General features: G+C 39.8%; 1 protein-coding gene across 11 annotated transcripts in view; it reads right to left on the bottom strand.

Annotated features, from left to right (window-relative positions):
* The window catches only part of itpr1 (inositol 1,4,5-trisphosphate receptor type 1), a 288,950-nt gene that overhangs the window by 210,209 nt on the left and 53,495 nt on the right, over nucleotides 1-25,246 (bottom strand). The window lies entirely within an intron of this gene.

Here is a 25,246-nt window from a genome sequence, read left to right as displayed (position 1 = left end):
ATCCAACATATTCGCTTATCTAACGTTCTGCCGGCCCGTCTACCTTGGATAAGCAAAACTTTACTGTAGTAGCAGAGGAAATGAGCCATAAAAAATGTAGGACTAAAATTGGCCTAGGGGATGTGGTGGAGTATTGGTTAAATTGGAGCTGATCTAGATGTTCAGCAACCAAGAGAAACTAAAGTATGAATGACGTTCTTTTTGCTGCTTAATAGGATTACAGTGTTCCAGGACCATCCACAATAAGTGAAAATCCGTGAAGCAGGGACACTATATTTATTTTAATATTTATACCTTATTTTAGTAGTTAGGTGGCCTTTCTCTCCTTTGCAAGCCCTTTTTGCACTGTAATTGTTTTAGTTTGGCGAGGCGGGCTGCAATTTGGCAGAGAAGGCTATAAACCTGCAAATCCCAGGGAGCCAGTGAAGACTTCCCGGAAGAGGGGGCAGGGCGAAAGCGCATGTGTGAAAGGCAGGTGCCGCCGCAGCCTAGTCCTCCGTGAATTGCTTTGTGTTGTTTAATTAGTTAGTTTGATAGATAGAGACCATTTTTGATTGGCTAGCATTAAGGTCCAAGGCATTCTGAGAGTGCCTTGGACCACAAAAGAAATCCGTGAAACAGCGAGGGCGCGGAAAGCGAATCGCTAAGTAGCGAGGGAACACTGTATAAGTATCTTATTCCAAGTTCAGTTCCAACTATGGTCCATAGATCTTGGGGGGGGGGGACATGAATCAAAGAACTCATGTCCACTTGCAAGTTCTGCAAAGTATTCTTCTTCTGCCATCTGGTGACCTTGCAGCATCTTGATTAAAACATATATGGGCTACTTTAAGACACAAATGCCTAATCTGCTATAGTGTAAAGTATAATGTAAAGTCTGGTTACCCTTACATAGTACAACCCCTATGGAGGATATGTTCCTAAATTTCATGGGGATTCATGAAACCAAAGATAATAAACCAAATCGAAATGAAGGAATTCCAGCCCCCAAACACCAGGATCTAGAAAATGTCTAGAAAGACTGCATTTGTCAGACTTGGATAAATAAACCCATGGGTGTTGGTCCTTTGAATATGGGGGTTATACTATATGCTGATTTTAATGTGCCATGGTAAAACATTAAGGATATTAAGAGAGTCAACTAATGTGGAATTTATTGTCCCTTATCAAAACCCAAAGATTATAAGGTGCTTGCGTTGGAAGTTACAGTGAATTTTATTTTAAATTTTGTTTTGTTTTTTTTTAATACTGGTTACCAGTATTAAAAAACTCAAAAATCAGAACAGTAAATAAGAAGCAACACTCTGAGACATAGGAACTAGGGGCAGTTAACAAAGAATGCCCCCAGGCAGAAAGTAGGTAGTAGATGTAGCCATTCAATGCAAATTAGGGTGATTAACTGGAACATTTACGCTGGCAAGAGTTCTTCCCTCACCCTGGACTTCCCACAGATATATATAAACATTCCTTGCTTAGTTTTTCCATACCTCACAACCTCTGCCATAGATTTCGCCCACATCTATGCCTGCCATAGATGTGGGCGAAACGTCAGGAGAGAATACTTCTAGAACATGGCCATACAGCCCGGAAAACATACAACAACCCTATTTGTTTTGTTGTCACTGGCTGACATATCTGTGTATAAAATAAAAAATACATTATAATAGAGATTGTCTAAAAAACCAGCCCCATTGACTTCAAAGAGTCTCACTCCGAGATAAGAAATTATCAGAGTGCATTCTGAATAAATCAAATAATCATCAAATGAATGGGGACAGGAAAAGACCAGAAGGAGAACAGGACACAAAAATGTGTGCACTAGATGTTCCATCATTTGTTTGCTTGTTTTAAATGTTCTGCAAAACCATCAAGGTCCTTCTCCAACAGAAGGAGTCCACCAGGACTGCATTAGTGGTGACATTTGATATACTGCACATGCTACCTTCCTAATTTCTGTTTTCTACCACAGAAGAAAATTGGCTCCCGATATTGACAGAACATTAAAATGCCACCATCTGAAATTTGGCCACCCACTAAGATTTTTTTTAAAAGGCCTCTCCAGCTTTAATGTGCAGGAAAATCCGAAAATAAGTCAGAAGTTGACTTATACAAGTTGAGTATCCCTTATCCAAAATGTTTGGAACCAGAAGATTTTTATTATTATTTTGGAATACTTGTATTTTCATATATACACATAATGAGATAACTTAGAGATAAGACCCAAGTCTAAACAAGAAATTCATTAATGCTTCAAATGCATTGTATACACAAGCCTGAAGATAGCAGTTTATACCTAGTATTTTTAATAATTTTATGCATGGAACAAAATATTTTACAACATTCTGTGCATGAACCATCAGAGTCACCAATGAGGACAATTTTGGATTTTGGGGTATTCTAGATTCTGAAATTCCAGAATTTCAGGGATGTACCAATTTGCAAAAAATCAATTCACCCATAAATGTCAGGATACCATGGTCTACGGTATCGAAGGCCGCTGAGAGGTCCAGCAGAACCAACAGGGATACACTCCTCCTGTCCAGTTCCCGGTGTAGATCATCCACTAAGGTGACAAAGGCTGTTTCAGTTCCATGTCCAGGCCTAAAGCCAGACTGTGCAGGGTCCAGATAATCAGTATCTACCAAGAATGCCTGGAGTTGCGAGGCCACCACATATTCCAAGACCTTGCCTAAAAAGGGGAGATTGGAAACTGGCCAATAGCTGACAAATTGAGTGGGGTCCAGTGATGGTTTTTTCAACAGCGGGATTATTTTATATGCATGTTTTTCCCATCCTGCCTTTTCATTCCTCTTTTATTCAGCCTTCCTTCCTTCCTTCTTCTTTAAACACTGTCCTTTTTTCTTTAAGCACTATGACTCTTGGAGACATGAGTGCAAAGACAGTGCTATAACATTAAGTGTCCAGGATTCAGGCTGCTGGATAACCATTTGTTTGCTAGAGATACCATTTCTTAACAGAATAGAGCAATTAGTTGATATGGGAAACAAAATTATAAGAGATAGCCAGTTAATACCTAGTGATGAGCTGCTTTGCGTTATTTGCAGGGTACAAATAAATATAATAACAACAACAATAACAAATAAGTACTTGATGAGACAGATGAAGGAATCTGGAGATAAGGCACATAAAATGAATATTAATTACTGCTAATCTGCGCATAGCAATAATCATGATTCCAGTTGTGTTTATTACTTCCAATGCTGGAATAAAAGAAGTCTCCTGCCAAGACGCTCTATAACTGGAATCTTCTGGTGAGACGCAGCATGTGCTTTGTCTGTCCTGAAGTACAAAAGGAGGGTGTCAATCTTCATGCATCACAGTGAAAACAGATAAATTAAATAGATGCAAGGGAAAAAAATCTCATTTGAAAGAGGGCATTAACACAATCAATTCAAGACAGCAAGCATCTAGTATCTTTCTCCAGTGTATAGAATAAAGGATGAGTAAGACAGTAAACACACAACAACCCTGTGATTGGGGCCATGAAAGCCTTCGACAACACTAACCTGAGGGTCCCTTATGTTCCTAACAAACCAGAATTTGTCATTACATCAAAAGCATGTTTTCAGTGCCACCAGTTGGGACTAGTACTCAGTACTCTTTTCCAATGCCCACACTGAATCTTATCCAACAGCAGGTTGTTTTTTTCCTTCATTCAAAATCCTTACTAGGAGTTTGAAGCAAGTGATTTTTTCTTTCTTTCAGAACACAATATACAGTAAGATAAACTTTATGTGTTTGAAGCTCTTTTCTGAGATAGCCATCCCATGTTTCTGCACAGTAAAATTGCCATGTAAGGCATGGTAGCTGGAAAATTAAATAGGTCATAGGAAATCAATTGAAAGCATTATCTCAAAATAAAAATAAACAACTGAAATATTTTTTTATTAGGAAGAAAAGCTTTCCAGGTTTGAAAGCACAACAAGCAAGCCTCTTCCTACAACTTTTTAGCACTGCCTTTTGCCTTATATCACATTCAGTACAAAAACATAATGCAGCTGAAGGTAGCTCAATGCAATTTACTTGTCCAAATAGTGAAATCTGAATCAAACCATCCAGATAAGGCCAACATTGGTTGAAAGAAATCAACCCAATTTGGTTCCAGAGCCGAAGGGCACAGGCTCAAGTGATTTGATTGATCTAAACATAAAAACAAACAGAGAAAAAGCCAAATAAAATATATTCAACATGATAATGGAAACAGCACTGCAATGAGACAAGAGGGAAGTGTTGGAGTTTATCCAAGGATTGTTCTCACATGCACTCATGGACAAGAAATCCACCAGCACTACCCAGGAAACAGTGTTTCTGGGAAATGTTTGTGTGATGCGATTAAAATGATATGGTCAATTATCTCTTCATCTCTTAATTGTGTACTACATTTAGCTCTTTATAGCAGCTCACTGAAAAACGCTGTGATCAAAGTCGACTAGTTGTTGACTTTCAACTGAGTTTGGTCTTTGAGTCTCTTTTAGTTTCACAATCTTTGATGAATAGCCCTCTCTGTTTGCCTTTCTCATTATTTTGAACAGTAATATGCTAAAAAACCTGCATAAGTTTCAAATAGAACTTATTCCTCACCCAACTGCTCCAGTTGTCAGGTTTCTTAGAAAACATTATTTGAAATCATCTCCACAATTCTTCTGTTTTTCTCGCAGTGTTTAATTTTGCTCTGCCAACACACATGTTTATTTAATTCACAAATCACACACAAGACAATTTTGTGACACGTTTAATTATATTGTGAAGAAAGACAACATAAAATTATTTTATTGTCCATCTGGCAAACCACTAAATTTAATTTCCATTACACTTCCTCAGTTAAAATTGTAAATGATATCTAAATTCTGCAGTAATTCCTATTACATCTTATCATTAGTTTAACTTAATAATGATGTATCTTTGCAGCAAGTACTGCTAGAGATGAAAGGAATCACCATGGTTCTGTCACTTGAAATAAGACTTAAAAAGGTCAGTAGCTCTGGTAGTAATGAAAACAAGCCTTCACCTCCACAGAGGCCCCTTCTACACTGCCATATAATCCAGATGATCAAAGCAGATAAACTGGATTTTATATGGCAGTGTAGAAGGGGCATAAGACTCATAAGGGCTCAGGATGTACCTAGAGAGCAGAGAGCAGGCCCATTACACGCTAGCTCTTTAAATAAACTAATTTTATTGTTACTTTCTAAACTTCTTTTCCAATCTAGGCAGAAATGCTCAACAATTAGCAGATCTGGAACTAATTAGCCCCTTGGTGCTTCTTCACTCTATATTTGGTCATTCAACTGCTTATGTCTTCTTCTTTCTAAGCTATTTTCCCAATGGAGGGGTCAGCATTGTGACTGTTTCCACAGGCCTTTGTTTCAGGCATCCACAGGTCTCAGGCTGGCAGCACACATGTCTTGGTTGATGGCGTCCATCTTTTCTTTGGCCGTCCACGTGGTTGTTGTCCTGCAATCTCCAAATGTCTTGCTGTTTGTGCTACTGATGTTGGTTCTCTTCTCATGATATGGCCATACCACCGTAGTCCTGGTTCCTGCATTTTCTTGCTAATAGCTTTTATTCCTAGTCTTTAACGGATGCCATCATTTAGCACATGAGCAAGAAGTGTCAAGCCAAGCATCCATCTAATGTTGTACAATATTTATTGTTAATTTTGTTTGCTGATTGTGTTGTATCTTGTTGTTTTATATTGGTTGGTTACGTTATTGTTTTATATTGATTGGTTAAGTTATTGTTTATCCTACTCTATGTAGTTTATTGTATTGTATTTTTATTGTATTATTTATGTTGTGAGCTGCCCTGAGTCCGTTTGAGAGATGGGGCGGAATATAAAGATGATGATGATGACGGTTATTACTACTACTACTACTACTACTACTACTACTCTTACTACTATCATTATCTTGGCATTTTCATTTCCATTGTGTTAAGGGCTTGCTCATGTTTCTTTGTTTCTGGCCAGCACTCTGCTCCATAGAGGGCTACTGGGCAAACAACTGTAGTGTTGGCCTTGAGTTGTTCAGACATTTTTGAGTCACACAGAATGCCAGTAGTTTGCCGCCATTTCAACCAGGCTGCATTTATTTATGACTGTACGTCTGGCATAGTGTCGCCATCTGTGGAGACCAGTGATCCTAAGTATTTAAATTGTGTGGCCTTCCTTAGTGCTTGTCAATTAATTTGAATTGTTTTTCCAGTTTGAAGGTCACATTCCAGATACAGAAGAGTCTCACTTATCCAACACTCGCTTATCCAACATTCTGGATTATCCAACGCATTTTTGTAGTCAGTGTTTTCAATATATCGTGATATTTTGGTGCTAAATTCATAAATACAGTAATTACTACATAGCATTACTGCGTATTGAACTACAGTAGAGTCTCACTTATCCAACATAAACGGGCCGGCAGAACGTTGGATAAGCGAATATGTTGGATAATAAGGAGAGATTAAGGAGAAGTCTATTAAACATCAAATTAGGTTATGATTTTACAAATTAAACACCAAAACATCATGTTATACAACAAATTTGGCAGAAAAGGTAGTTCAATATGCAGTAATGCTACGTAGTAATTACTGTATTTACGAATTTAGCACCAAAATATCACGATGTATTGAAAACATTGACTACAAAAATGCGTTGGATAATCCAGAACGTTGGATAAGCGAGTGTTGGATAAGTGAGACTCTACTATACTTTTTCTGCCAAATTTGTTGTCTAACATGATGTTTTGGTGCTTCATTTGTAAAATCATAACCTAATTTGATGTTTAATAGGCTTTTCCTTAATGCCTCCTTATTATCCAACATATTCGCTTATCCAACTTTCTGCCGGCCCGTTTATGTTGGATAAGTGAGACTCTACTGTACTCTGTTTTGGGTATGTTCAGTTTAAGTCCATTTTCACTAAGTCTATCACTCAATGTCTGCAGCTGTTGTTGGAGGGCTGCACGTTTTTGGTGGCCGAGTGCAATGTCATTTGCAGGAGTGTTCAGGGATGCATGGTCTGCAAATCTGCTGTAGCAGTGTCAATGCAGAGTATGAATAGTAATGGTGATAGTGCTGATTCCTGATGTACGCCAACAGTGACGTTGAAGGGTGGTGAAATCCCTCCAGGGTGGCAGACCATACTTGTTGTATTATTGTATAGTAGATTTATCCATGTTACATAGTCTGGTATTCCATAGTGCTTGCCAGATCGTTTCATGGAGAACCCAATCAAATGCTTTTTCGAGATTAAGGAATGCAAAGTACAGTGGTTTCTTCTTTTCCCAATATTTTTCCATGAGTAACCGGACAGCCACCGGGGTCTCCTAACCTTAACCTTTAACCAGACAGCATGTATTGTATCTATTGTGCCACACCCCCTGACAAAGCCACACTAATTTGATGTAACGGCTCTGTGACTTCTTAGCGTTTCATCCAGTATTCTTTCGAATACTTCAATTGAATGACACAATAGGTGTATTGGGTGGTACGTTGCACAAGTGCTGATGTCTTCTTTGGCCTTCCAAATTGGTATGGTTATACTGGTAATCCAGTGCTTGGGGGTGATTTTTCTGTTATAATTTTGTTGAATAGTGATGCTATTTTCCAAATTTTAGCTGATATGTCATCCAACTGCTTTTGTACATCAAAATAATTATTTGGTACTATGGCTGGGTGGAGGAGGCACACATATAAAAATTCATCAGAACACACTTTCCCTATGTGGTCCCCTTCATAGGCTTTGGATTTAAAGCTTCATTGAGTCCAATACCCTGCTCCATGCAGGATCTACAGCTAAAGTATTGTAGCTCTTTCTATTCTGTCTATCCTCTCCTATCATTTTCTCTCCCTTTCCTTTCCCTTCATAAAACAGGGATAACATGTACATAACTAATGACTCTACTATGGACCAGCAGTTCAGGTAAGTATGGAAAGAAAGGGAGAAAATAACTCCTTCTTTATCCTTGTCTTGAAAAATTATTTATTTGACCTCTTTCTCCAAATGCAATGACTCCTGAATCCAAAATGAGGATCCTTCTGCAACCTTAGAGAAGAATTGACTGGTGGGTTAATAAATGCCATCAAGAACTCTGCTATGGAGTCACCAAATTACAATGACAGTTTGCTGAGTGTTGCAGGATACGTGATTAAAATCACAAAACTCCTCAAAATATAATCCAGGCCTGTAAGTTTGTGTGGGCAGTATTAGTTTCCAGCTGTATGCCTAGAATGTGGAGTGACAGCTAAGTTCATTTGCATGATGGTTTCAGCTGCAAAGACTAGATGTGTCTGTTCAAGTGAACAGATCAATCTTTCACTGCAGGAGAGATGGGATTTGAAAGTTCACTGGTCTTGCTACAGATGCTTGGATTGGAATAATTACGTTGCAAAAAAAGAAACTTTACTGGAGCCAACCAGCTCCAGTATGAAGCTAAAAATAACCACAGAATATTGTATCATATCCCCAAATCCTAAGTGATGCATCCTTAAATGGCAGGCATGCATTTAATGTCTGCCATTCCTGTAATTCTGGATCTCCAATGACCATGGAAAACTCTTAACATGGTGTGTTTTAACCAAGAGCTTCATGGACACCATGGACAGGTATATTCTGTAATATCATTTACTCATGCAAGAAAAATAAATACATTAATTTGTAAAAATCAGGCCCAGAGAATCCAAACTTTCTGTGTCTATACCAAAGGTACAAAGCACTCTTTAGACCAGAGGTTCTCAACCTGTGGGCTGCAGTCCAGCAGTGGGCCGCAAGAACAAAAATCCAGTCCGTGAACCTCCTTCCTCTTTATTTTATTTCTCCTACTTTCCACAGAGCTGACCATTGCATTGGATAGACCACATCAGCTTTAGATTATTAAATATGGTTTTCTGCGGATGAGCAGGTGCCAACTACTCAATGGAATATGTTCTGTATCAGAAACTAGAGCTGATGTGGCCTATCCAATGCAATTTTCTGAATCAGCACCCCAAATAACCAAACCAAATCTAAAGTTGACCAAAAACTTATTCGTAATCCTTTTGGTACTAATGTTGGAGAATGGTCCCTGGTCAAAGTGGTCCCTGGTCAAGTGATTTCTCATCAAAGTGGGCCCTGGTCAAAAAAAAGTTGGGAACCACTGCTTTAAACCAACACACTTGAAACAGAAACTTTTCCCCTTAAGCTTCCATTAAAACAATACACAATGTAGGAAGGATTTGCTATGCTGCCAAATTTTCAATGTTCTCTTTACTGTAAACAAGAATGCAAGGGGCACCTTCTACCAAACTAGTGGTTTCTGGAGTTTTAGCTAATACTTGTAGTCTCCACAATGTCTGCATAGAGTAGAGACACATGAAATACTCCCACTGAGAGAAAAGAACAGTGGAAACCACAATCACATTAACTCTTTCTCCTCTCTGGTCCCTTACTTTTCCTCCTTGACTGTCATCACTGGGTCCTGACAAGTGTGGATGAAGTGAAGACCACACCAAACTGAAGATAAGAGATTTTTTTGCCTCTCACTATGTAAGATAACTCATAGCTATGTCTTAACATATGGTAGAGTAGAACAGGTTTTTCTGGACTTCTTCCAAATATAGAGCATTGTCAGTTTAACAATGCAATGGCCAGAGTCAAATTTAGTGAGGCTGAAGATAAGATTATCTAAGGTAGATCTGGACTTATTAGTCATAAAATAGCCAAGGTCATTATATAACAATATTTCAATTGCAAAAGCCAGTGTCATCTAGCAAATAAAGTGTTAGACCTGTGCTAGAAATATTTGCTAGACCATGAGGCTCACAAATGAGCTTAGACCACTATAGATTGAACATTTTTGAGCTTTAGAAGAGCGCTAAAAATATGGCTGTGTGCTTAGGCCTTTAATTAATAAACGACAAAGACGACCTGGACTGATTTATGGATAAAGCATGAGGATCTTGGATGAACAGATTTAACCATATGTCTTATATTTTATATTGTATTTAATTGTTCTTAATGGATTTTATATATTGTTATGATTTTAACTATGTTGTCGGCATCAAATTGTTGCCAATTGTGTAAGCCGTCCTGAGTCCCTCCGGGTGAGAAGGGCGGGATATAAATGCTGGAAATAAATAAATAAACATCCCTTATTCAAAATGCTTAAGACCAGAAATGTTCTGTATTTTGGATTTTTTAAATTTTTCGTAATACTTGCATATACTTGAGATATCTTGGAGATGGAACCAAAATCTCAACACAAAAATCATGTATATTTAATGCATACCTTACACATACAACCTGCAAGTAATTTCATACCGTGTTTCCCCGAAAATAAGACAGTGTCTTATATTAATTTCTGCTCCCAAAGATGCGCTAGGTCTTATTTTCAGGGGATGTCTTATTTTTCCATGAAGAAGAATTCACATTTATTGTTGAAAAAAAATTATATACTGTACAGTAGTTCTAATCACAAACCAGCATAATCAGACAAACTGTGAATCCTATCAAGAATTTCTTGTCACTACCATTATTTCCATGTACAACACTCTATGGTATGTACATTTACCAATCCTGCATGCTCTGGTGTTCTGTTTGGCAGGCATGCTTCCAAACTAAAACTTTGCTAGGTCTTACTTTCGGGGGAGGCCTTGTATTTAGCAATCCAGCAAAACTAGATCTTATTTTCAGAGGATGTCTTATTTTTGGGGAAACAGGGTAGCCAATATTTTTAATAATTTTGTGTATACTGAACCATCAGAAAGCAAGGATGTCCCTCGCTCAGCCTCCCATGTGGACAATTTTTGGATTCTGGAGTATCTGGATTTCAGAATTTTTGAGAAGGGACAATTAACTTGTATTATGATAGACATGACTGGCATAAACCAGTCTTGCTGGACCTATTTTTCTGTACAGTAAGCCAGGATGCAAAATCCAGAAAGGTTGTAGTAAACACCAAAGAATAAAACACGGTACTGAGATCTAAGCTACTATTGTATATTTAGATTTTTAAAACTGAGACAAATATAGAAAACTGGATTGTTTAACACACACTCCCTCAAAGATAAATATCTTCTGATGCAGGACAAAAGATAATTTTGCCTCTGCTTAAGATTCTAGGAAGGAATCCAGCACTTGTTGCATAAACTCATATTTATATTGTCAGACACTGGCAGCTAAAATAGCTCTTTCGCTTACATGGAAATGCTCAAATCTCAAAGTGAAAAAGGACGTTTCAATCAACTAAAGATTTACACATATGGTTTCTGATTTAAAAATTCTGCTTTAAATATATGAAGGATTGGGGGCAACATATCAAAGTTAAACAAGTAAATCTTCCATTAAAGTAGCAGAAATCCAACTAAGGTTATATATCAATGACTTGCAAGCAGTTTGGCTGGATCAAAGACCACCAAAATAAAAACAACAAACAATAGCTATCTCAAATTTGGGGGTTTTTTTCATGATTTTTCAAAAACGTTATTCTATATGGCTTCTACAAACATAGTGAACAGGTCAATTGCAACAACTGCTTTCTCTAGTAGCTTCTCCTGTCTCACTGCCCCAACATAAAAAATATCCCTCTATTTACAAAAGTACTAAGTATTAGCTAGTGGACAAATTTCTCAATTATTTAATTGATGAAATTTCTTTTAGGTGTCTGAGGTTGGTAAAACAACTTTTTAGTTGAGGCTGCCCACCTTTTTTGTACTATTAAGTCCCTTTAAATGATTTGCAACCACCAGCTATGACAATATCACTTTAATATCAACTCTTTAAGTTGTAAATCACCATTTTCACATAAAAACCTTCCCTCCAAGTACAGTAGGCCTGTGTATTATGTAAAGGGTCCTTTCTGGGACCCTTCAAATAATTTGGAACCATATCTTTCTTATCAGAAATGAATAGTTTCTTGGGCTTCCTGCCAAATCATACCATAGAATTGTTTGGGTGGACCCACCAATACATAGAGAAGTGTGCTCAAGTGTGCCTTCAGTGTAACTCTATGGTGAACTTCTTGCAGAACTTTGCATGGCAGTTGACGACAGTATTGCACTGACATCTAGACAGAGAACACGTCTCTAGGCATCACTACGTTCTTGAGCATAATTCTATGGCATCCAAAGCTCTTCATGTATAAAAGAACTGTGTTCAATGAGCTCATGTAGTAAGCAGAACAACTGCTATGACTGGACTGCAAATTAAACTCTTTCTTTCTTTTCTGGAAGATTTCTTTCTTTCCAAAGACTGACAGCAAGCGGTCATGGATTGGCACTACGCCATGGACCACCATCTTGAATAATACTGCATTACACATGCTGGAACATGCTGGGGAAAGTGTTGTCTGTGGCATTAGCAGATACTAAGTGCAAACAAGTATCCTATGCCGAGAATGGCTGGTTTCTATAATCTATGGTTCTGCTTCATCAACAGCTCTGCTTCCTGGTTGAACAATTTTGCTCATTTTATACTACATAACAATAACTCTTCACAATATTGAAAAGAGCAAACAGAGAACCAAGGAGTTGTTCTTGTTGGGTTATGGGAACTAGAAACTCCCACATGCACTTCATCACTTGAATTTTCTGTAAGGGATCCACCTTAAATTACTGGAAACGTTGACAAGTAAGGTCCATGTGTAGGCGCACTAATCTTCATCTCTACAAAATATAAGTATTTAAGCAGACATTTTACATTTAAAGGTATCTTTTGTAGAAATATTTTTCTAGTCTCCAATTCAACAGTTAAGTTACACTCTGCAAGTTTTAGATGCTCTTTAACTGAAGCATGTCTAGCTTTCACATAAAAGCTCTCTGTCTTGAAGGACATGACAGAATCACTCTGTGGTTTGTTATGCCTTTTGAAAACCATCCATCTGAGTACATCTCACCTTGGCAGCTAACATAGAGGATACAGGGACAATCTCTGCCGTAAAAGAACTGGATAGGCAGGTTTTCATATCTTGCATAACAAAACGATTGTAACTGGAAAACTCAAGGACAGATGTCAAGGACTACATGACTGTGCTGTACTCCTACAATGACAAAGTTCTTTGCTACCTACCAACAGGTATGCTGCTATTTAAGGGGGAAATGTCACTAAGGCCAACAATGCTGGCAAGTACTCTGAGCAGAATTCTGCTGAGTATACAAATGTTGTTAAGTTTCATTGGATATAAAAACAACAAGAAAAAGGTATGAGATGGTGTACATGACCTGGGAAAATAGCACAGAGGTATGAATATAAAGGGACAGATCTGCAAAATCTGCCGTCTATTTAGAAGTCGTGGCATTGTAGTTTGGAAACTGTATCACATTTGCAATGTATATATGTGAAAAAGCAAACTTGTTCAAATCATACATAATTTGGGACCTTTAATCCTCTACATGTACTGGGATTAGGGTCATAGGACCCCTGCAAAAGTGAAAGATCATAAATAAAAATTTGCTAATTATGATTTAAGAGAACCATTCTCTAGGATTCTCTAGGGTCTCCACAGGACCGGCCCGAGGGAATCTTCAGGGGTATGCAAAAAAAATTTTGCGCCCCCCCGCGCCGCGGGAGGCGGGGTCAGATCTGACCCCGCCTCCCACACCGCGCGTGGGCGTCTTCACCCCGCCCCACGGCGTGGGGTGGCGTGGGAGGCGTGGCCAGACCTGGCCCCGCCTCCTACGCTGCGCGCGGGCGCCCTGACCCTGCCCCCCACGGCGTGGGTGGCTTGGCCAAGGTGCGCGCGGCGGGAGGCGAGGCCAGAGCTAGCCACGCCTCTCACCCAGGCAGGCTGCAGCGGGAATCCGGTCCTTCCAGGCCACGGTGAAGGTCCAGCCGTGGCCTGGAAGGACTGGACTCCCGCCACAGTCTGACTGGGACAGGGTGCCTGCCGCGGGAAGCGGGGCTGGCCACGCCTCCCGCGGCGGGCACCCTGTCCCAGCCAAGCTGCAGTGGGCGTGCGCTGCGGGAGGCGTGGCCTGCCCCGCCTCCCGCAGCAGCCACCCTGTCCCTACGGCAGGCACCGCGGGAGGCAGGGTCAGACTTGGCCTCGCCTCCCGCGTCGCGTGGCCACGCCTCCCACAGCGTGGGAGGCAGTGCCAGGGCGCCAGAGGCGGGGCCAAGTGTGGCCCCGCCTCCCAGGGGCTCGATAGCGCCCCTGGGAACATGGCGCCCAACGCGGGGGCGTGGCTAGCGTCCCGTGTTGGGCCGGGCCTGGGTCTCCAGCATAATTCCACTGGAAATTGACAACAGGATCACACTGGAGCACCTACAGGAACCTCTAGGCCAGTCGTTCTCAATCTTTGGTACCCCAGGTGTTTTGGATTTCAGCTCCCAAAATTCATAACAGCTGGTAAGATGACTAGGATTTCTGACAAATGAAGTCCAAAGCACCTGAAAGCCCAGAGATTGAGAACCACTGCTCTAGGTCATCAAGCATGACAGAAGCTGTCCACAGAGTTGAACTCAAGGGCCTGTAGATTTTTAGAGAGAACATTTTTAATCAAATCTCTTAAGAATTGAATCCGTAAAAGTCAAAATCACAAAAGCCCAGTGTTTATAGTAGACTCTGCAGAAAATGTTTCTGCTATACTTCATAAAAAAGGAAAATCAGTCTGTTTAGCAGGCCTTGCAATGCTGATCTAGTTTCAGTAATCTACTTTATGAACTTACATAGCTAGTCACATTAAAATTTCTTGGGCAAAACGGGGTCACAGAAAAGAGTCATGAGTGAAAAAAGTTGAAGAAGCCCTTTTCTAGATCACTGGAATCTGGTCTTTTGAATTCTTTCAATGAGTCTTTCAATGAGTGGGTACTGGCTAAAGTTGCAGTTCACTTCAATAAGGTTTTGCTTTACTTTCTCCTCATGTATATGTACTTTTTTCAGAGCCTATGTAAGGCTTAGCAGCCCAGATCTTAATTCCCTGTAGACTTCTCAAGGTATTTCAGTCACATGGTGTCTTGAAACCAAGTATAATATTTCATTAAATATCATGATCATACTAGATTATTAAGTAGGGAACATACTAATTTTAGAAAGCTGATTATCTAATTTTTTATAACAAAGAGTTATTGCAGTGAAGGTCAGATTTTATGCTGGAACTATGGCAACAAAACTGCAATATGCCTTTGTTGTCAAGGCCGGCTGCTAGATATATTAGCAGTAGTGTTCTACTTAATATTTAACTCAACCTTCTTGGCATGCTTGTCGCCAGTGCTGCCCAAAGAGTTATATGGTTTTGAAAGAGGTAAAATGGAGTTAAATATAAGCTCCCAAATTAAAAGCCAAAATGTGTTTAAAACTGGCTGCAACTAGTCTTCCTTGATTGCCAATACTATGTAGGCAGGAGGGTGAGTTAAGTAGTCATGTTTCGTTTTAATATGTAATGTTACCTTATAAGGCAACATGGAGCACAGCAAAGAAGTAGGCTGTACACATACATCCCCAGATATGGAAGACCAGTGTAGATTCTCTTCATTAGTGTTAATGTTGGACTTGGGCTAGACTTCATAGTTCGCAAGTATAAAGCAAATTGGGAAGCTTTCCTGCCTCGTTTCCCCAAAAGCTTCTGAATAAAATGTATAACCATTTGTAACTTGACACATCTACAACCCATATTCATGAGACATATGGAGTCAAAAGTCAAGGTGGGTAAAATTGTAGTTTTCTCCAAATGATTTCATGCTTCAATCAGGAATTCCTGAATAAAACAGATTACTCAGATCCAATTCAATTGGCTTTGACCTCTGCTTACGGCACTGAGACAATTTTGGTGACCTTGTTGGAATTTGACTTCAAGGGACTGGCTCTACTGGACTTCTCAGTAACTTTGAATATCTTCTGTGCTCCCGCCCTGGGATGGACTTGCAGGCACTGTTTTACGATGATTCCAGACTTTTGAGGTGGGATGGGGGCAAATCAGAAGATGTTTCCTTTCATGTGGTTCAATATATAAATGAACACACTGGAGAAATTATCCAACGTTTTATGGTTCAGTGTGACCTATATACTAATGTCACTCATTTCACCTTTCTATTGATACCAATGAAGCTGTCCCTGTTGCTAATAATGCATAATTTGAGAACAAACAAACTGAGCCTTAATCCAGACAAGACAGAACTGCTCCTGGTCAGTCAAACGGCAGATCAAAGAATAGGAATTCAGTTCCTAAAATCTCAGGTCCATTATCTTGCGTATATTTCTAGATACAAACTGGAGCCTGGAAGCCAAATTTTGGCAGTGGCTTGGAGTGCATTTGCAGAGTTAAATCTAGTCTGACAGCTGCATCCATTCTTGAAGATGCTCGATATGGCTACAGTGACACATCCCATTTAGTTTACTGTAATGTATTCCCCATTTGGATTACTGTAATGTACTGTAAATGACATTGCCTTTGGAAACTGTTCAGAAACATAAGCAGATTTAAAACGGTGTGAACACATAAACCCCCTCATTGCAACACCTTTACTGGCTACCCATTTATTTCTGGGCACAATTTGAAGTGCTAGTTATGACCTATAAAACACTTCATAGTTTACATTCAGACTCTCGGAAGGGCCATATTGTCATAACCCACCCCATGAATGACTCAGAAGAGGAGAAGGAAGCAGATTGCCAAAAAGCTGCAGCCCGTGAGAATGAAACTTGCTCTGAATCAGAGGACATGGAGACAGAAGGAGACTCTGCTTTGCAGGAACTGGCAAAAGCTTAAGATGCTGAAGATACATCCCATACTTCCTTTAATGAATGAGAGAGAAACACCACATGCAGCTTCAGTTAAATAATAGACACTGATCCCATTAAGCAATGATTAGCACCTGTCATCTTTAAGAAGCTGTCCATAAATAACCCAGCAGTTCTCTCGCAGCCTTAGTGATGGCAACTGTTTTATCCGGTTGCCAGGCAGCTCCTGATCGTGTTCTGGTTTCACCTTGATTTTGGATTGGTTACACTGTTTACTACTCTGTTTACCTGCTGGCCCATGTACCTGGATTTCTGAACTGTTAATATGATTTCCAGACCATCTTCATGCTCCTCCATGCATCTTTCTCAGATAACCCATAATGAGCCCCGACTGGATTGACTATTCTACATCTCCAGCATCAACCACCTGCTAGCTCAGGCACTTGGTGACTTGTATTCAGAACAAACATCTCTGGAGACTTTTGGAGATTAACCAATTGTGCAAAAGTATTTTCTAGTGGAGTGTGGATATTATATGTATAGATAGGACTATGTTATTTTAAATAATACGTTTACAACAGTATTTTTTTTAAAAAAAAAATTTACCACAATCATAGAATCATAGAGTTGGAAGAAACCTTGTGGGCCATCCAGTCCAACCCCCTGCCAAGCAGGAAAAATACGCATTCAAAGCAATAGAGCAATATTTTTAATTCTATCTTGTTTTAACCTGGTGGCATGCCAGTTTCAATCCCACGTTAGGAGAAGAACAGGATATAAATTACATGAATGAACGAAATGACATCATGAAAGTATTAATCATTTATTCTCAAATCTACCTTAAGTGCTGCTCCTCATGCACTGTAAATAGTACAGCTCCATAAATTAATTTGTTATAGTCAGACCATTTTTTCTTGGACAAAATGAAGAGCATATGGAACAAATCTACATTAGCCAAATATTGAGATAAATTGCTACCAATTATACCTAACATACAAAATGTTGTATAAAGACTGCTATCATTTTGATAAACACGTAATCTTATTTGTTAATTTAACAGTGAATTAATAAGAGATTATATAGTTCATCTCTTTTACCCACCTATCCATTTGTTTAGGTTCCATTATCCTGGGAAATGATTTTAGTTATGGTTATTAAATACACTTTACATTCAGAAGGATCAATATCTTTTCTACAATACATTATCTTCTAAGTCAAAGGTAATACAAACCCAGAAAGACTGAGTTTTAAGAATGACACAATAAATATTTTTCCTAAAGAATTTTCCGAATATACTTATGTATAAATCAACCTCATGTAGAAATTGAGGGCAGGTTTGGTATCAAAATTATGGATTTTGATATGACTTTTGGATGAGTCAAGGATCATTTCCGGACCCCCTGGTGGAGCAATGAGTTAAACCCTTGTGGCGGCAGGTCTGCTGACTGACAGATCAGCAGTTTGAATCCGGGGAGAGCAAGGTGATCTCCCCTCTGTCAGCTCCAGCTCCCCATGCGGGGACATGAGAGAAGCCTCCAACAAGAATGGTAAAATATCAAACATCCAGGCATCCCCTGGGCAATGTACTTGCAGATGGCCAATTCTCTCACACCAGAAGCAACTTGCAGTTCCTCAAGTCACTCCTGAAACAAAAAAGGTCATTTCCAAAAGAGGGGTAAGTATCTGAGCTGCCTAAGGGAGCCAGTCACCCCAGGTGATTGCCATTTTCTCACTCAGACATTTATAAAGGTTGGAAATGGCACCATGGTGGAGAGAGAGAGCATTATTATCACCATTATTGTTATACTGTACTTGTATTTTGATTTTTTTTATTTATATCAGCTTTTATCTCTTGACTGGAATGCAAAGAAGCTGTCTACATTAAAAACAATGCAACTGAAAACAATGCAAATGAAACCTAAAACATATAAATAATAAAATAAAATAAAATTTTACAAATAAATCAAAATTACTTTAAACATTTACAAACAGCCAAAATAACTAAAATACAGCACCTTTCTGGTTCGTTCTTAAGAACTTTCTTTTTTTAAAACCTGCCTGAAAAAAAGTTTAAATAGAGGGAGTGTTCACACCGGATGGACTGAGCTCTCACTTTTGCTCCTCTACTCAGAGAAGTGGGTGTTTTTTTTTTTTTTTTTTTGGTTGGGTTTTTTTGTTTTGTTTTTTTTAGAGGAGTTAAGGTACCATACTTACATTGACAGTGGATATGTCAACACAGATTTGGGGGGTTGGGTTTTTAACTAAAATTTCAAAAACTAGCCCCCTCTACTTTCACTGTTGTGGTGCCACTTCTGACCTCCTGAAAACTTGGGTAGGAAAAGAAGTGCTGAGAGAGTAGAGGGTGTCAATGTTTCTTTTATGTTCTATAAACTCTTGCTTTCCATCAGAGGATAGTTCGTTTTTTATATAAAAGTTAGTACTGTACCTTTATTTATTTTATTTATTTCGTGTCAAAAGCATTGCATAACAAATACATTTTAAAATGATGAAAAAAAGGAAATCACAAGCAACTAAATAGTTTTAGACCAAAAGCGGGCAACAGCAACCGCATTGTCCATAGCTTTAAACAACTCCTCTTCCGTACATGAAGCAGGACATTGTTGGCAATCATACATATGCGGGGTTGTTTGTTCTGCTCCACAGTCACACAAGCTGGAGGATTCCTCCAGGTAGTGCCACCTTGCCAAGCTGTCTTTAGATCTGCCCACTCCAATTCTGAGTCTGTTCAGAGACTTCCAAGTTGCCCATTCTTGGTTTGCCCCTGGAGGAAGACCCTCATGGGGGGCCATCCAGTTAGAATTGCCAGGTTTAGCTGCCCAGAGGGACACCCTTGCTGCTGCTGGAGGAACATCTGCTGGTGGTTCTCATGAAGCCATTCCTTGATTTGAGTCTGGTGGGAGGAGGCTGATAATCACGCAGTAGATGGCTTTCACAATGTTCGACCTTATTTCTCTCGCAGTTAGCAGCAACCTCCCGTCACACGTCAGGAGGGCAATGCCAGCTAACTTGTAGAGTTTATCAACAGGTGTAGCTTTAAGGCATCCTGTGATTATTCTGTATGTTTCGTTTAGTGCTATGTCCACCTGCTTCGCATGGGCAGACTTTTGCCAGACAGGACAGGCGTACTCAGCAGTTGAGTAAGACAAGGCCAGGGCTAATGTTCTTATTACTTGTGGGTCTGCAACTTAACTTGTATATCAAAAGGAACTGTTTCCTTTTCCGAGTGAAGTACTGAAAGGCTTTTCTTTTATTTTTGGGAAGGAAAAGGTGGTGGTAGCAGCCAAGGTCAGCAGTCCCATGAGGAAGTCCGGGAGGTTTCCTCTTGGGAATGACCCTAAACTTATCCACAGATCACATCAAAATCTGTAAGTTTGTGCTTAAAGTCTGCCATCAGCTTATAGAGTATATACAATACATTAGTGAAGCTGACAGCTAAAGTAGAACAGATGTGAAATGTCTCCTAAATCATAAAAATCCATTCCTGATCCATCCCACATCTCCTTTATTCTTATTTCCTCATTTGTTAGAATACAAATCTGTAAGGCTGTATATTTGACTGACTTTGGAAAGATAGTCTGGGATGCGGATCTGACAGATTCCCATGGGCTGAGGGCGAGGAACACCAGGACCCTTAGAGGTCAAAACGATCCTGGATAGTTGAATGAAGCAGAGACATTAACATAGGACACTTTGGCCATATATGGTTCTTTTTCAATAGAAAATTAGTTATTTGCCTGAGGCTGAAGAAAACAGCCAGAAGCAGAACCTTCTGGTGCTATCCTATTGTACATGAAAGAGAAGTTGGAAATGAAAAGCAAGTTAGCTACTGATTTCACTTTGGGTCTCAATCAAGAGTAATAATAATAATAACAACAACAACACAAAAACAACAACAAGAACAAGAACAACAACATGCTAGTACTTGCTCACACAGCAGCAAATGAAGGTTTCCAAACAGATCTACATCAAGCCATTACAGAGAATGTTTTTTCCTACATGGAGCTCGTTTAATTTTTCTAACAGACAGTATAAAGGAAGAATTAACAACATAAATTTAGGATGGTTGAGTAGAATGTACAAAACTGCTATATCTGCTATAAGATGCAACTGTTACACCTGCTACTGTATTTCTTTGTTTGACAGAGGTTTTCTTTATTCCAATTTAGTACCTTAATTAAACATAACAAGCAACCTACTATGCACCTACCACCCACCTCTCCCTTAAAATACTCAAGTTCCACCAACAGATCATTGGTTTAATTATGCCACCTCTTCAATGCAACCAACTCAATATACACATTCATTATTTTGCACTATGACAGTGACTATGTTTTGCCAGTCCAGGTGTTCATATGCAGAGCCGGCCCTAGATAATTTTCAAGTGTAAGCGAACAGAATTTTGGTGCCCCCTCCCGAATTTTGCCATCCCCCCCGAATTTTGCCACCCCCCCCCCAAAAAAACCAATAGCTCAAAAATAAAAGTATAGCAGAGTCTCACTTATCCAACGTTCTGGATTATCCAACACATTTTTGTAGTCAATGTTTTCAATATATTGTGATATTTTGGTGCTAAATTCGTAAATACAGTAATTACTACATAGCATTACTGCGTATTGAACTACTTTTTTCTGTCAAATTTGTTGTATAACATGATGTTTTGGTGCTTAATTTGTAAAATCATAACCTAAATTGATTTTTAATAGGCTTTTCCTTAATCCCTCCTTATTATCCAAGATATTCGCTTATCCAAGCTTCTGCCGGCCTGTTTATGTTGGATAAGTGAGACTCTACTGTATTGCTACATTCACACTTGCCTCAAACAGACAAGAGCTCTTTCTCCCACCCTGGACATTATTCCACAGATAAATAAACCCCACTTGCCTTTCTTCCTGAATCCTACAGACCAAAAGTAGGGAACTTGATTTTTTTATTTTATTTTATTTTTACATTTTCCCCCTTTTTATTTTTTCTCTTTTTCTTTTGTCTTTTGGCGTTGCCATGTTTCTTTTATCATATATATGTAAAACCTGAATAAATATTTTAAAAGAAGAAGAAGAAGAAGAAGTGGTTTGATAAAGCTATATGAAGTTATCTGAACCAACTCTGTACCCACATATTCAACCATCAATAGCTTGAAAATATTTTTTCAATCCAAAAGGACATCATTTCACTAACCCACTGGAGACATGATAGTTACCTTTATGCAGGATGACTTGAAAGAAAAAAAGAGGAGAGACTTGAGAGAGAAAAAAGGACCTGTCCTAACAGATGACCATCCAGCCTCTGCTTTAAAAAAGCACCAGATAAGCAGATAAGCAGACTCCCAGGCAAGGAGATACAATTAAAACCCTCCCGACAGATGGCCATCCAGCCTCTGCTTTAAAAAAACACGAGATAAGCAAACTTCCCCAGATTCCCAAGCAAGGAGATACAATTAGAACCCTCCCAATAGATGGCCATCCAGCCTCTGCTTTAAAAAAGCACCAGATAAGCAGATAAGCAGACTCCCAGGCAAGGAGATACAATTAGAACCCTCCCAATAGATGGCCATCCAGCCTCTGCTTTAAAAAAAAAGCACCAGATAAGCAGACTCCCAGGCAAGGAGATACAATTAGAACCCTCCCAATAGATGGCCATCCAGCCTCTGCTTTAAAAAAGCACCAGATAAAGCAGATAAGCATACTCCCAGGCAAGGAGATACAATTAGAACCCTCCCAATAGATGGTCATCCAGCCTCTGCTTTAAAAAAGCACCAGATAAACAGATAAGCAGACTCCCAGGCAAGGAGATACAATTAGAACCCTCCCAATAGATGGCCATCCAGCCTCTGCTTTAAAAAAGCACCAGATAAGTAGATAAGCAGACTCCCAGGCAAGGAGATACAATTAGAACCCTCCCAATAGATGGCCATCCAGCCTCTGCTTTAAAAAAGCACCAGATAAGTAGATAAGCAGACTCCCAGGCAAGGAGATACAATTAGAACCCTCCCAATAGATGGTCATCCAGCCTCTGCTTTAAAAAAGCACCAGATAAGCAGATAAGCAGACTCCCAGGCAAGGAGATACAATTAGAACCCTCCCAATAGATGGCCATCCAGCCTCTGCTTTAAAAAAGCACCAGATAAACAGATAAGAATACTCCCAGGCAAGGAGATACAATTAGAATCCTCCCAATAGATGGCCATCCAGCCTCTGCTTTAAAAAAGCACCAGATAAGTAGATAAGCAGACTCCCAGGCAAGGAGATACAATTCCCTATAGATGGCCATCCAACCTCTTTCTCCCACTCTGGACCTTCTACAGATATATAAACCCCACTTACTTAGCTTCCAACAGACCTCAAAACCTCTGAGGATGCCTGCCACAGGCCCCTGAGGGCGAGCGAAGGGCCTGGAGGCCGGGAGAAGGCCCCGTTGGGTGGATCCAGGCCTCGGAGGCCGGGAGAAGGCCCAGGAGGGCGGATCCAGGCCTCAGAGTTTGGGGAGAGAGAGAGAGAGAGAGAGAGAGAGAGAGAGAGAGAAGCAGGGAGGGGGGAGAGAGGAGAGAGAAGGGAAGAAAAAGCCATGCCTGCCGCTGCCGAACATGGAAGGCTTCAACTGAGGCCTATCGCATTAGCCGTCGACGGAGCCAGTGGTCCCCGCCGGCGGGGGGGGGGGGCGCTCAATGGCGCCCCTGGGGACCGTGCGCCCCAAGCGGGGGCTTCATTGGCCTCCATATTGAACCGGCACTGTTCATATGTTCTATCTCTCAAAATGTTGCCAGTCACTGAAACAGAACAGTTTATGTAAAAAATTAAAAATCTTCACTGAAAACTCTCAACATAACAAGGTCAGAATCTAGCAATTTGTCTCCCAACAGTTACCGTGCAGGAGTCATCTACACTGTAGAAGTAACATAATTTGATACCACTTTAACTGCCATGATTCAAAGCTATGGAATCATGGGGTAGTAGTTTGGTGAGGCACCTGACTCTTTAGCATAGAATCATAGAATAGTAGAGTTTGAAGAGACCTCATGGGCCATCCAGTCCAACCCCCTGCAAGAAGCAGGAAATCACATTCAAAGCACCCCCGACAGATGGCCATCCAGCCTCTGCTTAAAAGCCTCCAAAGAAGGAGCCTCCACCACAGTCCGGGGAGAGAGTTCCACTGCCGAACAGCTCTCACAGTAAGGAAGTTCTTCCTGATGTTCAGGTGGAATCTCCTTTCCTGTAGTTTGAAGCCATTGTTCCGCGTCCTAGTCTGCAGGGCAGCAGAAAACAAGCTTGCTCCCTCCTCCCTATGACTTCCCCTCACATATTTGTACAAAGAAGGCAAAAGACCTTATAAAACTACAACTCCCACAATTCCATGGCATCAAGCAATGACAGTTAAAGTGGTGCCAAACGGTATTAGTTCTACAGTCTACTCTAGATGCACCCCAAGTCACTTCTGAAAGAGCAAACAAGGCATGAAAAATGTCAGTTACAGGTGTGTGCTGCTCTCTGTTTTTGAGCCATTTAAAAGAGTGCTTTAAATTATTTTTAGGGTGAATCAACATCTGGACAACCACAAAAAATCCTTACTAGGCACAGTTCAGATCAAAACACAATATTCTTACGATGTTCTCCATAACCAGGGGTTTTCCTTTGACAACCAAGACTAATGGTGATGCAAACTGAAAACTGAGGTCTAATGAGGAGAATATCCAGGAGCATCACTAATTCAATTTAAAGCATCAACGAACGTGGATACTATTTGTCAGAAGACATCATAAATTTAATATTGTACTATTAATATAAGTTGATCCATCATTTGCAGATGGAATTTCTTTTAAGGAACTCAACTTTAAGTTCACTTTCCTGCTTCTTGGCAGGGGGTTGGACTGGATGGCCAGTGAAGTCTCTTCCAACTCAATGATTCTATGATTCACAAAACACCACTAAAATCAAGCCAGGGGCAGTCACTGTTCTGTCCTTTTTGACCTGCTTTTGTTTGGTCAATCCATTTGAAAACACAGACTAAGAAATCAAGCCCACACACAACTGGACTAAAAGCCGTAAAGCTATATAGATACTCAGTCCCAAGAATCTCTAATCCACTATCTCAGATTCATTTTTAGCAAAGGCAAGCCCATCCATAACTGAAAAAAGAAATAAATGTGTAATACTGAGCTTTTCTGGTATCACCCAAAACAGATAAAAGTCACTGTATTCCCATAATCCAATAAATGAGTGAAAGTATTCCATTTAAGGTGAGCAGCTGCTATTATAGACAAATCTGACCAGAACACAAAAATGCATCATCATCATCATCATCACCACAATACCACCACCACCACCACTACTACTACTACTACTACTACTACTACTAATAATAATAATAATAATAATAAATGTATTACCTGCCTCTCCTTGTGATTCGAGGCAAAATACAATAGGGTTATAACAGAGAGATAAACACACAAGACTATTCAAATACATATAACAGGATACACATAGTTAAAATGCAGGTTAAAATTCATTGATAAAATGCCAGTCAAAATTCTCAAGATAAAATTGATGGAATTCATGAGAATGGCA

This window comes from Anolis carolinensis, chromosome 2 (genome assembly GCF_035594765.1).
Source record: "Anolis carolinensis isolate JA03-04 chromosome 2, rAnoCar3.1.pri, whole genome shotgun sequence".
Taxonomy (NCBI): Eukaryota; Metazoa; Chordata; class Lepidosauria; order Squamata; family Dactyloidae; genus Anolis; species Anolis carolinensis.
This window is presented reverse-complemented; position numbering and strand designations above follow the sequence as displayed.